Below are 11,857 nucleotides of genomic sequence, written 5' to 3'. Positions count from 1 at the left end.
TGTTGGGTGTATACCAATGTAACCTTCAAAGCAGCAAACCCCAGTTTATCAGAAATTTATGGCTTCTCCTAAACTAGGGTTTGCTCAGATCAGAAATTCAGACTTCCCTACCGTGTAACAGCATAATATATAAAACCTATGCAATGGAAAAGGAAATAAAGTATAAAACAATATATATTTTAATAGATTATCTCTTTTACAATATGGATTATACATACCATCTAAGAGAAGTGGGGTTTCTCCCTACTAAGGGCTACTCACATGTATATAGCATCTAGTCTTCTGCTTTCCCCAAAGCAAGTATCAATGAATACTTATATCTGAAGATTTGTATTCATATTATTTCTGCAAATCAAATAATTAAGTTCTACTTCTTCACATTTTTATTTCTCCAAAGAAATCTGAAACTAATTTGGAAAATACATTGTGTTTTTTTCTGCATTATTCAATAACAACTCAGAGTAAAATATTTATTTTTAATATATGAAAATTCTTGCATGCTTACTTATGGATACTATGGGCTTTCCAAGTAGGTACTATGTCTTGTTCATCAAATTATTATCACAGTGCCTATTCCAATGCCTGACACAAAGTAGAGACTCAATAAATATTCCAAGAAAAAAAGTAAATTTCAGCAATTAGTTTCCAGGATGGTAACTAGTTTTTCTATACACTAATTCTGATTCTGCAGTCTGGTATGGAAATTATATAAATGCATATATATGAATTATAGTATAGGCATAAATAAATAATACCACCTTTTCCCTAGGGGAAAGTTCATAATGATTTTGGTTAAATAAGGATTATGAACCTTTTAAATTACTTGCAATTAAGAATCAGAACACGCCCTTGTCTTATGGCTCTTTTAGAAAAATATTCTCTAAGAATTTCAGTACAGTCCAGGCTGTAATTATAATTTACAATTACAACTGACAATTACAAGATAGTAATAAGAGTAAAGCCATTCCCTCTTTCAATTCAACTAAATTATAAGTGGATTCTACTCCAAAATGCATATTGAAAATAATGTAAATTCAAAATAACTTTCTCCACTAATTTATTCTATAGGCACTCTGTTATGATTCTAAATAAATGATAACAAAATATACAATGATCCCATCTTATTAGAGATATAAATCTATTTTTTCCTAATAAATATTATACTTGGCCAATAGTATTTCTGACCATGGCAGAGTGTGCTTTCCACAGATAGCCACAATGATGCCTTCCAACTCACGTAATCATCTCCTTGAACCTGGAAACATGGTGAAAGTGACTCCAAAACTCTTCTTGAATTATATTAATGCCACACACATCTGTTTTGTTTCTAAGGATGCTCCCACTTGGAATACAGTCACTACGTTGCAAGCAAACTAAAATTAGCCCTCATGGAGAGTGGGTGTTTCAGCTGACATCCCAGCAGAGGCTCCAGCTGACATTTAGCATTAACCCTTATTTATATGAGAAAAGTCATCCCTTTCCCCAGCCATAGAATCACCTCTAACCTTCATGTCTTTCCAACTGAAACCCATACTCTGTGGAAAACAACTAAGCTCATCGCTGTACTGAACAAGAAGGCCTTAAAATTCCCCTCAACTTGACTAATCTCAGACAGGTTTCTTTCTGACTGCAAATCCATGACCTTTCTTTTATAGAGCATTTACTTAAGAAAACTTGCAATTAGAAACTTTTTCTCTGCCTCTATGAGATACAAAGTTTCTTCCCACTTCTCACCAGTTTTACAAGGAATGTCTTCATCAAAGTTTTAGGAACCATCCCTTTGAAATGTATATTCATTTAAGGAGATATTTTCCCTAATTTTGAATCTCTGTGGGAGGTTAGGAGTCTAACTTCAAGCAAAGATAGATGACCTAGGCACTTTGACCAATCTCTTTGCTAATGTCATCTGCTAATATCTTTGCTAATATTTTTCCATTAGCTTACTCCAACATTTAAAAATTCTCCCACCTTTTCTTTCAGTGAAGTTGAATATAATTGCTCTCCTTTATTGAAATAGTCTTGATCTATATTGCAGAAGTCTTGAGTGAAGTCTTCCTTACCTTTTTTACTTTTTCTAGAAATGGGGTCTTCTTATGTTGCCCAGGCTGGCTTCAAACTCTGACTTCAAGTGATCCTCCTGCTTCAGCCTCTGGAGTAGCTGAGACTACAGTTTCCTTGCCATTTTTAACAAGTGTCCAGAGCATTTTGTTTCTTTTATAGTTCCTGGTTGAACTTTTAACCTACAGAATTCATGTGCATTTTAAATGTTTTTCTGTCATTAAGTTTAGGGTTATTTTATTATGCAAAAATAGTAGTTTAGAACACAGTCTATCCTGGAAAAAAAAATCACTGCAATATATAGTTGAAATTATATATAAACTAAAAATATGAGAGAACAGTACTATTTTAATGCAAGTAATTAGAAGAAAAAATGGGAAAATTAAGTATTTTAATTTATCCTTTTCTCAAATATACTACAATTATATATTTTTTTTAACCTTTGCCACAGAAACCTAGCACAATTCATGCTGGAATGGAGGAAATCGTTCACCTTCTCTTAACCAACAATTGGACTGATGACTGCTGTCAGACAATGCTCATGATCAAGGTTAGATTCACCATTCATCCCTTGTCACTACTATTAACCTCAAGTGTTAATCACTGCTATCAATTCTATTTTACCCTAATCATAATCTTCCTTTGTCAATTGGAAGTTTAAACCTTCTCTACTCTCCTCATATGTTTTTTTGTTCAACACTCTTTCACTCATCAGTGTAAACAGAAGCCATGAAACCAATTATAGTGTAGACTCATCTATTTTTATTACTTTTGTTTGTTTGTTTTAGTAAATGAGATACCACTCCTTCTGTCTTATGCCAGTTCCATCAACTACACTTTAAATTTCAACACCTGCCACATTCTCAGTAGGAACCTCACCATAGAGGCAGGCAATAATAGATGTCAAAATTTCCATAGACATTTTGTTCATAAATATAACAATTTTTTTCACTTTCATATTGCTTGACTTCTCAGCAGCATTTGAGAATGTACATCTGCAAACCCAAAGCTTAGGCAACAAAAGTAAAAATAAACAAGTGGGACTACATAAAACTAAAAAGCTCCTGCACACACATACACACACACACACAACAAAAAGAAAACAAATTCAACAGAGTGAAGACTGGAGAGAATCTAAGGATTGGGAAAAAAAGAATTGCAAACCATGTATTTGATCAGGTGTTAGCATCCAAATTATATAAGGAATTCACACAACTCCATAGAAAAAAGAACACAAATAACCTAATTAAGAAATGAGGAAAGAACTTGAATAGACATTTTTCCAAAGAAGACATACAAATGGCCAACAGATATGTAAGACGGTGTTCAACATTACTGATTAGCAGTGGAATGCAAATCAAAAAACCAAAGCATGATATCACCTCACACCTATTAAGATGACAATTATGAGAAAGACAAGAGATAATCATCGTTGGTGAAGCTGTGGAGTAAAAGGAAACCTTGTACATTCTTGATGGTAATATAAATTGGTACAGCAATTCTGGAAAACATTGTGGAGGTTCCTCCAACAATTAAAAATAGAACCACTGTATGATTTAACAATCCTTCTGCTGACATAAAAGAAATACAAATAGGACCTAGTAAAACAAGCTTTACTCCCATGTTCATTGCAGCATTACTCATAATGTTCAAGATATGAAAACAACCTATGTATCCATTGATAGATAAATTGATTAAAAAGGACATATTAATATAACTGAGATTTTATATATATATATATATAAATAAATATATATATATATGAAAGAGATACTGCCATTTCTGAAAACATAAATGTTGCCACAACATTCATGTTAGTAACCCAGAGGACATTAGGCTAAGAGAAATAAGCCAGACACAGAAAGAAAAATATCACATGATTTCACTTACACATAGCAAACAGAGAATAGAACAGCGATTACTGGGGAAATCAGGGGAAATAAATAGAAGGAAGTGAAGTGAGTCAAAGGTTATGAATTTGCAGCCATGTAGAATGAATAGGTCTAGAGCTCTAATGTAGATTATGAGGGTTATAGTTAACAATATTGTATTGAATACTGAAAATTCACTAAGAGAGTAGATTTTTAGGCATTCTTGTTTTGGGGAAAAAGGTAATTATAAAAGGTGATGGATAGAATAATTTGCTTGACTGTAGTTATCATTTCACTATATATATTAGTTTGTTTTCAAGCTGATAATAAAGATATTCCTGAGACTAGGTAATTTATCTGAGAAAGAGGTTAAATGGACACAGTTCCACACGGCTTGGGAGTCCTCACAGTCATGGCAGAAAAGATGAAGGAAGAGAATAGGGACATCTTACATGGCAGCAGGCAAGAGAATGTGTGCAGGGGAACTCTCCTTTATAAAACCATCAGATCTTTTGAGACTTATTCACTATCACCAGAATGGCCTGGGAAACACCTGCCTAATCATTCAATTAGCTCCCCCTGGGCTGCTAATAAAAACGTACTCAAGACTAGGTAATTTATAAAGGAACGAAGTTTAATGGACTTACAGTTCCATATGGCTGGGGAAGCCTCATAATCATGGCAGAAGATGAAGAAAGAGCAAAGGGACATCTTACATGGTGGTAGGCAACAAAGAGAGTGTGCAGGGGAACTCCCCTTTTTAAAACCATCAGATCTCAAGAGACTTATTCAATTTGACGACAATAGCACAGGAAAAACCCGCCCCCATGATTCAGTGAGCTCCCACCACAATTACCCTCCCACAACAAGTAGGAATTATTACAATTCAAGGTGAGATTTGAGTGGGGGCACAGAGCTAAACCACATAATTCCACCCTTTGTCCTTCCCAAATCTTATGTCCTCACATTTCATGTCTTTCCGATAGTCCCCCAAAATCTTAACTGAGTCCAGCGTTAACCTAAAAGTCTACAGTGCAAAGTCCCATCTGAAACAACGCAAGTCCTTCTGGCTATGAGCTTGTAAATCAAAAGCAATGGGAGGTATTGGGTAAATACACCCATTTTAAATGGGAGACATTGGCCAAAATGAAGGGGCTACAAGTCCCATGTAAATCCGAAATCCAGCAAGGCACTCAAATCTTAAAGCTCCAAAATGATCTCCTTTGACTGCTTGATTCACATCCAGGTCATACTGATGCAAGAGGCGGGTTCCCATGATCTTAGGCAGCTAATGCTTTTGTGACTTTGCAGGGTACAACTCCCTTCCTAGCTGTTTTCATGGGCTGGTGTTGAGTGTCTGCCACTTTTCCAGGTACGCAGTGCAAGCTGTCATTGGATCTACCATTCTGGGGTGTGGAGGATGGTGACCTTCTTCTCACAGCTTCATTAGGCAGTGACCAGTGGGACTCTGTGTAGAGGGTACCACTCCACATTTTCCTTTGTCACTGCCCTAGCAGAGGTTCTCCACGAGGGCCCCACCCCTGCAGCTAAGTTCTGACTAAACTTCCAGGCATTTCTTTACAACCTTTGAAATCTAGGTGGAGGTTCTGAAACCTCATTACTTGACTTCTGTGTACCTGCAGGCTCAATACACATGAAAGCTGTCAAGGCTTGGTGCTTGCACCCTCTGAAGCCATGAGCCTGAGTTTACCTTGGCCCCTTTTAGCCATGGCTGGAGCAGCTGAGATGCAGGACACCAAGTCCCTAGGCAGTATGAGGCAGGGGGGCCCTGGACCTGGCCAAGAAAACAAATTTTTCATCCTTGGTCTCATGGCCTGTGATGGGAGGGGCTGCCCTGAAGGTCTCTGACATCTCTGGAGACATTTTCCCCATTGTCTTGGTAATTAACATTTGACTCCATGGTACTTATGCAAATTTCTGCAGCAGGCTTCAATTTCTCCCCAGAAAATGGATTTTTCTTTTCTATAGTATTGTCAGGCTGCAAATATTCCAAACTTTCATGCTCTGCTTCCTTTTGAATGTTTTGCTGCCTAGAAATTTCTTCCCCCAAATACCCTAAATCATCTCTGTCAAGTTCAAAGTTCCACAGATCTCTAGGGCAAGGGAAAAATGTAGTCAGTCTCGTTGCACAGCAAGAGTGACCTTTACTCCAGTTCCCAGCAAGTTCCTCATCTCCATTGGAGACTACCTCAACCTGGACTTTATTGTCCATATCAGTATCTGCATTTTGATCAAAGCCATTAGACAAGTCTCTAGGAAGTTCCAAACTTTCCCACATCTTCCTGTATTCTGAACCCGCAAGATCTCTAGGAAGTTTGAAACTGTCCTGCATTTTTCTGTCTTCTTCTGGGCCCTCCAAACTATTCCAAACTCTGCCTGTTACCCAGTTCCAAAGTCACTTCCACATTTTAGGATATTTTTGCAGCAGCACTCCACTCCTGGTACCAAAATCTATGTTAGTCAGTGTTCGCTAGAGTTACAGAACTGATAGGATAGATGTATATATAAAAAGGAGTTTACTACAGAGTATTGACTCACACAATCAGAAGATGATGTCCTACAACAGGTGGTCTGCAAGTAGAGAAAAGATGAAGCCAGTCTGAGTCCCTCAAAGGTAGGGAAGCCAACAGTGCAGTTTTCAGTCTGTGGTCAATGGCCCGAGAGCTTCTGGAAAACCACTGGTGTAGGGCCAAGAGTCCAAAAGCTGAAGAACTTAGAGTCTGATGTTCAAGGACAGAAAGCATCCAACATAGGAGAAAGATGGAGGCCAGAAGACTTAGCCAATCTAGTCCTTCCACATTCCTCTGCTTGCTTTTATCCTAGCCACACTGGCAGCTTATCAGATGGTCCCCACCCAGATTGAGGGTGGATCTGTTGCTCCTAGTCCACTGATTCAAATGTTAATCTCCTTTGCCAGCACCCTCACAGACACACCTAGGAATAATACTTTGCATCCTTCAATCCAATCAAGTCAACACTCAATATTAACCATCACACTATATAGATGTGTATACCAAATAGTTGTACACCTAAAATGTATGCAAAAATATTTTTAAAATGGAAAACAAAGGCACATATGAAAAAAGAAAGCACATATTTGAAAAAAAAAAGCTGCCATAAATTTCTTGTACCACTCTAATTTCTTATGCTTTATATTTTTGATTAGTTTCATTCACTCTAGCATTCTTATTTCTCCTCTATGTTTACTCTGTGCATCCCCATACCTTCAGTTACCAATTATATACTTCCATCTCACAAAACTGTATCTTCATTGAAGATCTGGTTTCAAAATTTTAAAAATATATAATCAATTGTCTCCTGAATATGTACATTTTAATGTCTTATAGGCAAATGAAAGCAGAAGAGAAGATTTTAGCAGAAGTAACAGGATTAGAAAATAGAGAAAAAGAAGGAAGAGCATTTAAAAGAATATACATGGTATGTGACATAGAAGGCTCCCAAATGAGAATGAACTGCAGTGTCAGAACAATAATGTTAATATAATAAGTACAATGCATATTATTTCCGGTGAGGGAACAAATTGAAATGGTGGAAAATAAGTATGGAGGTCAAGTTCCTGAGATTATTATGCAAGGAGGTTGATCCAGGATATCTGTAGTACTATTAAAAACTGAACAAGGCTAAGAGATATGATAGAGGCTTATTTACTTGGGAGTAGAAAAAGTAATAAGAAATTGTTTTATGCAATATTATTTATTGTATAGCATTTATTAAGTGCTGGACTCTATAATGAAAACTTTGAGTATATCCCTGCAAAATTGTTATTAAGTAGAGATCCTTATTATCCCAATCTTTCAGATGAAGGGTGTGTGAAGAGTTGTACATCTTGCCCAAGTTCAGGAAGATAAATAAGAAGTAAAGCTAAGATATACTCCCAGCTATACTGACTTGAGTTCATGCTTTACGGCATTTGTCGCAGTTTTAAAGCTGAAAAAACCAAAGCAAACCAAACCAAACAAACAAGAAAATCCTCTTTCTTTAAACGAACTTTAGTCAGGTTTCTCTGAGCCCTTCTCTTGACTTGGCCTTAACCTTAGCCCCCATCCTTGCTATGGATACATGGCCTAGTTGTAGCAAAAATTCTGCTAAGTCAGTTTAACAAAAATTTCCCACCCTTGATATCTAATCACTCTTTATATATAAGCAAATTCATCATCCCTTAACTTTGATAGCTTATCCCCCAGCCTATCTTCAGCAAGAATTCTATTAAGTTTTCTTAGACAGAATTCCCCCACCCTGATGTTTCCTCTGAGTAATTTTTCTATTGATTCCTCTAATTTTGCTGGTTGACTGCATATTTCCACTGTCCTTGCTATACTCAGAGCTGAGGGTTATTTCACTACCCAACTGCAGTAGATTTTATGCCTATCACAATAGTGCTAAATAGTATTCCTTCTCAACAAACTATGCCCCGAAAAAGCATACCTCAAAATAATAAGAGCCATCTATGACAAACCCACAGCAAACATCATACCAAATGGAAAAAAAGTTGGAAGGATTTCCCTTAAGAACTGGAAGAAGATGGGGATGCCAACTCTCAAGACTCCTATTCAACATAAAACTATAAGTCTTAGCCAGAGTAATCAGACAAGAGAAAGAAATAAAAGGCATTACATAGGAAAAGAGGAAGTCAAATTATCTCACTTCACTAAGGATATGATTCTATACCTTAGAAAACTCTAGAGACTCTGACAGAAGTCTTTTACAACTAAAACTATTTAGTAAAGTTTCAGAATACAAAATCAAGGTACAAAAACCAGTAGCATTTCTACACACCAGTAGCTTTCAAGCTGACAGGCAAACCTTGAATGCAGTCACATTTACAATAGCTAAAAAAAAAAAAAAACAAAACAAAAAAAAAACAAACCTAGAACTATATCTAACCAAGAAGGTCAAAACTCTACAAGAATTTGTAGAGATGGAAAAACATTCCATGCTTGTGGATAATTAAAATGACCATTTCTTCCAAAGCAATCTAGAGATTGAATGTTGTTCCTATGAAACTACTAATGTCATTTATCACAGAAATATAAAAAAGGGTATTCTAAAATTCATATGTAACCAAAAAACAGCCAAAATAGCCAAAGCAGTCTTAAGCAAAAAGAACAAGCCAGAGGCATCACATTCCTCTATTTCAAACTATACTATAAGGCTACAGTAACCAAAACAGCATGGTACTGGTACAAAAATGGGCACATAGACCAATGGAACCAAATAGAAACCCCATATATACGACCACACACCTATAACTATCTCCAAAGTCAACACAAATAAGAAATGGGGAAATGACTCCTGTTCAATAAGTGGTGCTGGGACAAATGGCTAGCCATACGCAGAAGAATGAAACTAGACACCTGCCTTTCACCATAAACAAAAAGTAACTCAAGATGGATTAAATATTTAGTGTAAGACTTCAAAGTATAAAAATCCTAGAAGAAAACCTAGGAAATACCCATCTCGTCATCAACCTTGGAAAATAATTTATGGCTAAGTCTTCAAAAGCAATTGCAACAAAAACAAAAATTGACAAGTGGGACCTAAATGAACTAAAAAGCTTTTGCACAGCTACAAAAACTATCAATGGAGTATATCAACAACTTACAGAATGGAAGAATATATTCATAAACTATGCCTCTGACAAAGGTCTCATATACAGAATCTATAAGGAACTGAAATCAAGAAGTGTAAAATAAACAACCCCATTTTAAAAATGGGCAAAAAACATGAACAGACACTTCTCAAAAGAAGATGTACAGGTAGCCAACCCAGATATAAAAAAGTACTCATCATCTTCAACAGTCATCAAAGAAATGCAAATCAAAACCACAACAAGACACCATCTCTGACCAGTCAGAAGGGATATTAATAAATGATCAAGGCCGGGCGCAGTGGCTCAAACCTGTAATCCCAGCACTTTGGGAGGCCGAGACGGGTGGATCACGAGGTCAGGAGATCGAGACCATCCTGGCTAACACGGTGAAACCCCGTCTCTACTAAAAAAATACAAAAAACTAGCTGGGCGTAGTGGTGGGTGCCTGTAGTCCCAGCTACTCAGGAGGCTGAGGTGGGAGAATGGTGTGAACCCAGGAGGCGGAGCTTGCAGTGAGCTGAGATCCGGCCACTGCACTCCAGCCTGGGTGACAGAGCGAGACTCCATCTCAAAAAAAAAAAATAAAAAATAAATGATCAAAAAATAATATGTCGGCAAAACTGTGGAGAAAGGGGATACTTATACAATGCTGGTGGAAATGTAAATTAGTTCAGTCACTGTGCAAAGTAATTTGGAGATTTCTAAAATAACACAGAACTACAATTTGATCAAGCAATCCCATTACTGGTTATATGTCCAAAAGAAAACCACTCATTCTACCAAAAACACATATGCACTTACACATTAATCGCAGTACTATTCACAATAGCAAAGACATGGAGTCAACCTAGGTGCTCATCAATGGCTAACTGGATACGGAAAATGTGGTACATATACACCATGGAATACTATGCAGCCGTAGGAAATAATGATATTATGTCCTTTACAGTCACAAGAATGCACCTGGAGGCTGTTAGCCTAAGTGACTTAACACAGGAACAGAAAAGCAGATACAGCATGTTCTGACTTATAAGTGGAAGCTAAACACTGAGTACACATAGACATAAACATTGGAGCAATAGACTGGGGACTGATGGAAGGGGGAGGGAGGAAAGGAGTGAGAGGCTGCTTATTGGGTGCTGTGCTCATTGCCTGGGTGATGGGATCATCCATACACAAAACCTAACCATCATGCAGTGCTCCCATTTGACACACTTGCATATGTACCCCCTGAATCTAAAATATAAGCTAAATTTATTTTTTAGAAGAAATAAATAGGTGAAAGTACTGGTAACTTTAAAGTAGTTCATATACGTTGGCAAATTTTGTTGTGTTTCACCAGAGAGAACGTAAATGTTTAACATTAAAGATATGTTGGTGGCAATCATGTATTATCGACAAGATGGACTATAATAAAGCATCTTTAAGTTCTTAATATATGAAAAATGTCTATGATATTATGTTACTTTTAAAAAGGATATAAATAGATCAGAATGTCAGCTGTGACAATGTAATGGTAATTGAATAATGGGTGATATCTACTTTTATATGTTTTATTTGTACTTTTTTTTGCAGTGAGCATATTTAATAATGATGAACATTTTAAAATTTAAACAATAATAATGAAGTCTTCCTTACTCTTTTAAGAAGTATCAGAATAAATTTCCTTTAACAGTTATGAAGTCATGATTTGAATAGGGTCAGATTAATCATTGGACCTCTGGACTTTTTGGCCTGGATCCCAAATGTTCATTTCTGAAATCTTTGCCTTCACTCCCGACTGACTGATAATGATTTTATTGGTGATCTGACTCCTGAGCCAATGCTCCAAATGATAATCCATTGAAGTACAGTAAGGATATACTTTGATTCTTATGGTTGCTGAACCCCCGCTGACTATATGCTCTACCAATTCTGTTGGCTTCTTCTCTTGTTGGAATGATTACATTAAGGATAATGTATCCTATCCTGTTCAGTCTCCTTTAACAAAATACCACACATTGATTATATTGTAAACAAAGGAAATGTATTTCTCACAGTTCTGAAGATTGTAAAGTCCAAAATCAAGTTACTGGAAGATTCAGTGTCTGGTGAGGGACCTTTCCTCACAGATAGTACTTTTGAGCTGTATTTTCACATGAAAAAAAGTGGCAAAAAAGCTACCTCAGTCCTCTTTTATAAGCACCTATCCCATTCAAGAGGGCACCACACTCATGATCTATTGACCTCCCCCGCCCAGTCTGTCTCTTAATATCATAGCCTTGGTGATCAGAGTATCAGCACACAAATTTGGGTG

The 11,857-nt window shown here is 36.7% G+C and overlaps 1 long non-coding RNA gene across 1 annotated transcript; it reads right to left on the bottom strand.

Moving 5' to 3' along the window:
- Nucleotides 1-232: 232 nt before the first annotated feature.
- LOC119620485 (uncharacterized) lies at nt 233-11,624 on the bottom strand. Its single transcript, XR_005236974.1, has 3 exons — nt 11,426-11,624; nt 1,969-2,240; nt 233-345 (listed from the first exon to the last, which is right to left on the bottom strand). It is a non-coding gene; the product is annotated as an uncharacterized lncRNA (long non-coding RNA).
- Nucleotides 11,625-11,857: the final 233 nt, after the last annotated feature.

This window comes from Chlorocebus sabaeus, chromosome 7 (genome assembly GCF_047675955.1).
Source record: "Chlorocebus sabaeus isolate Y175 chromosome 7, mChlSab1.0.hap1, whole genome shotgun sequence".
NCBI lineage: Eukaryota > Metazoa > Chordata > Mammalia > Primates > Cercopithecidae > Chlorocebus > Chlorocebus sabaeus.
This window is presented reverse-complemented; position numbering and strand designations above follow the sequence as displayed.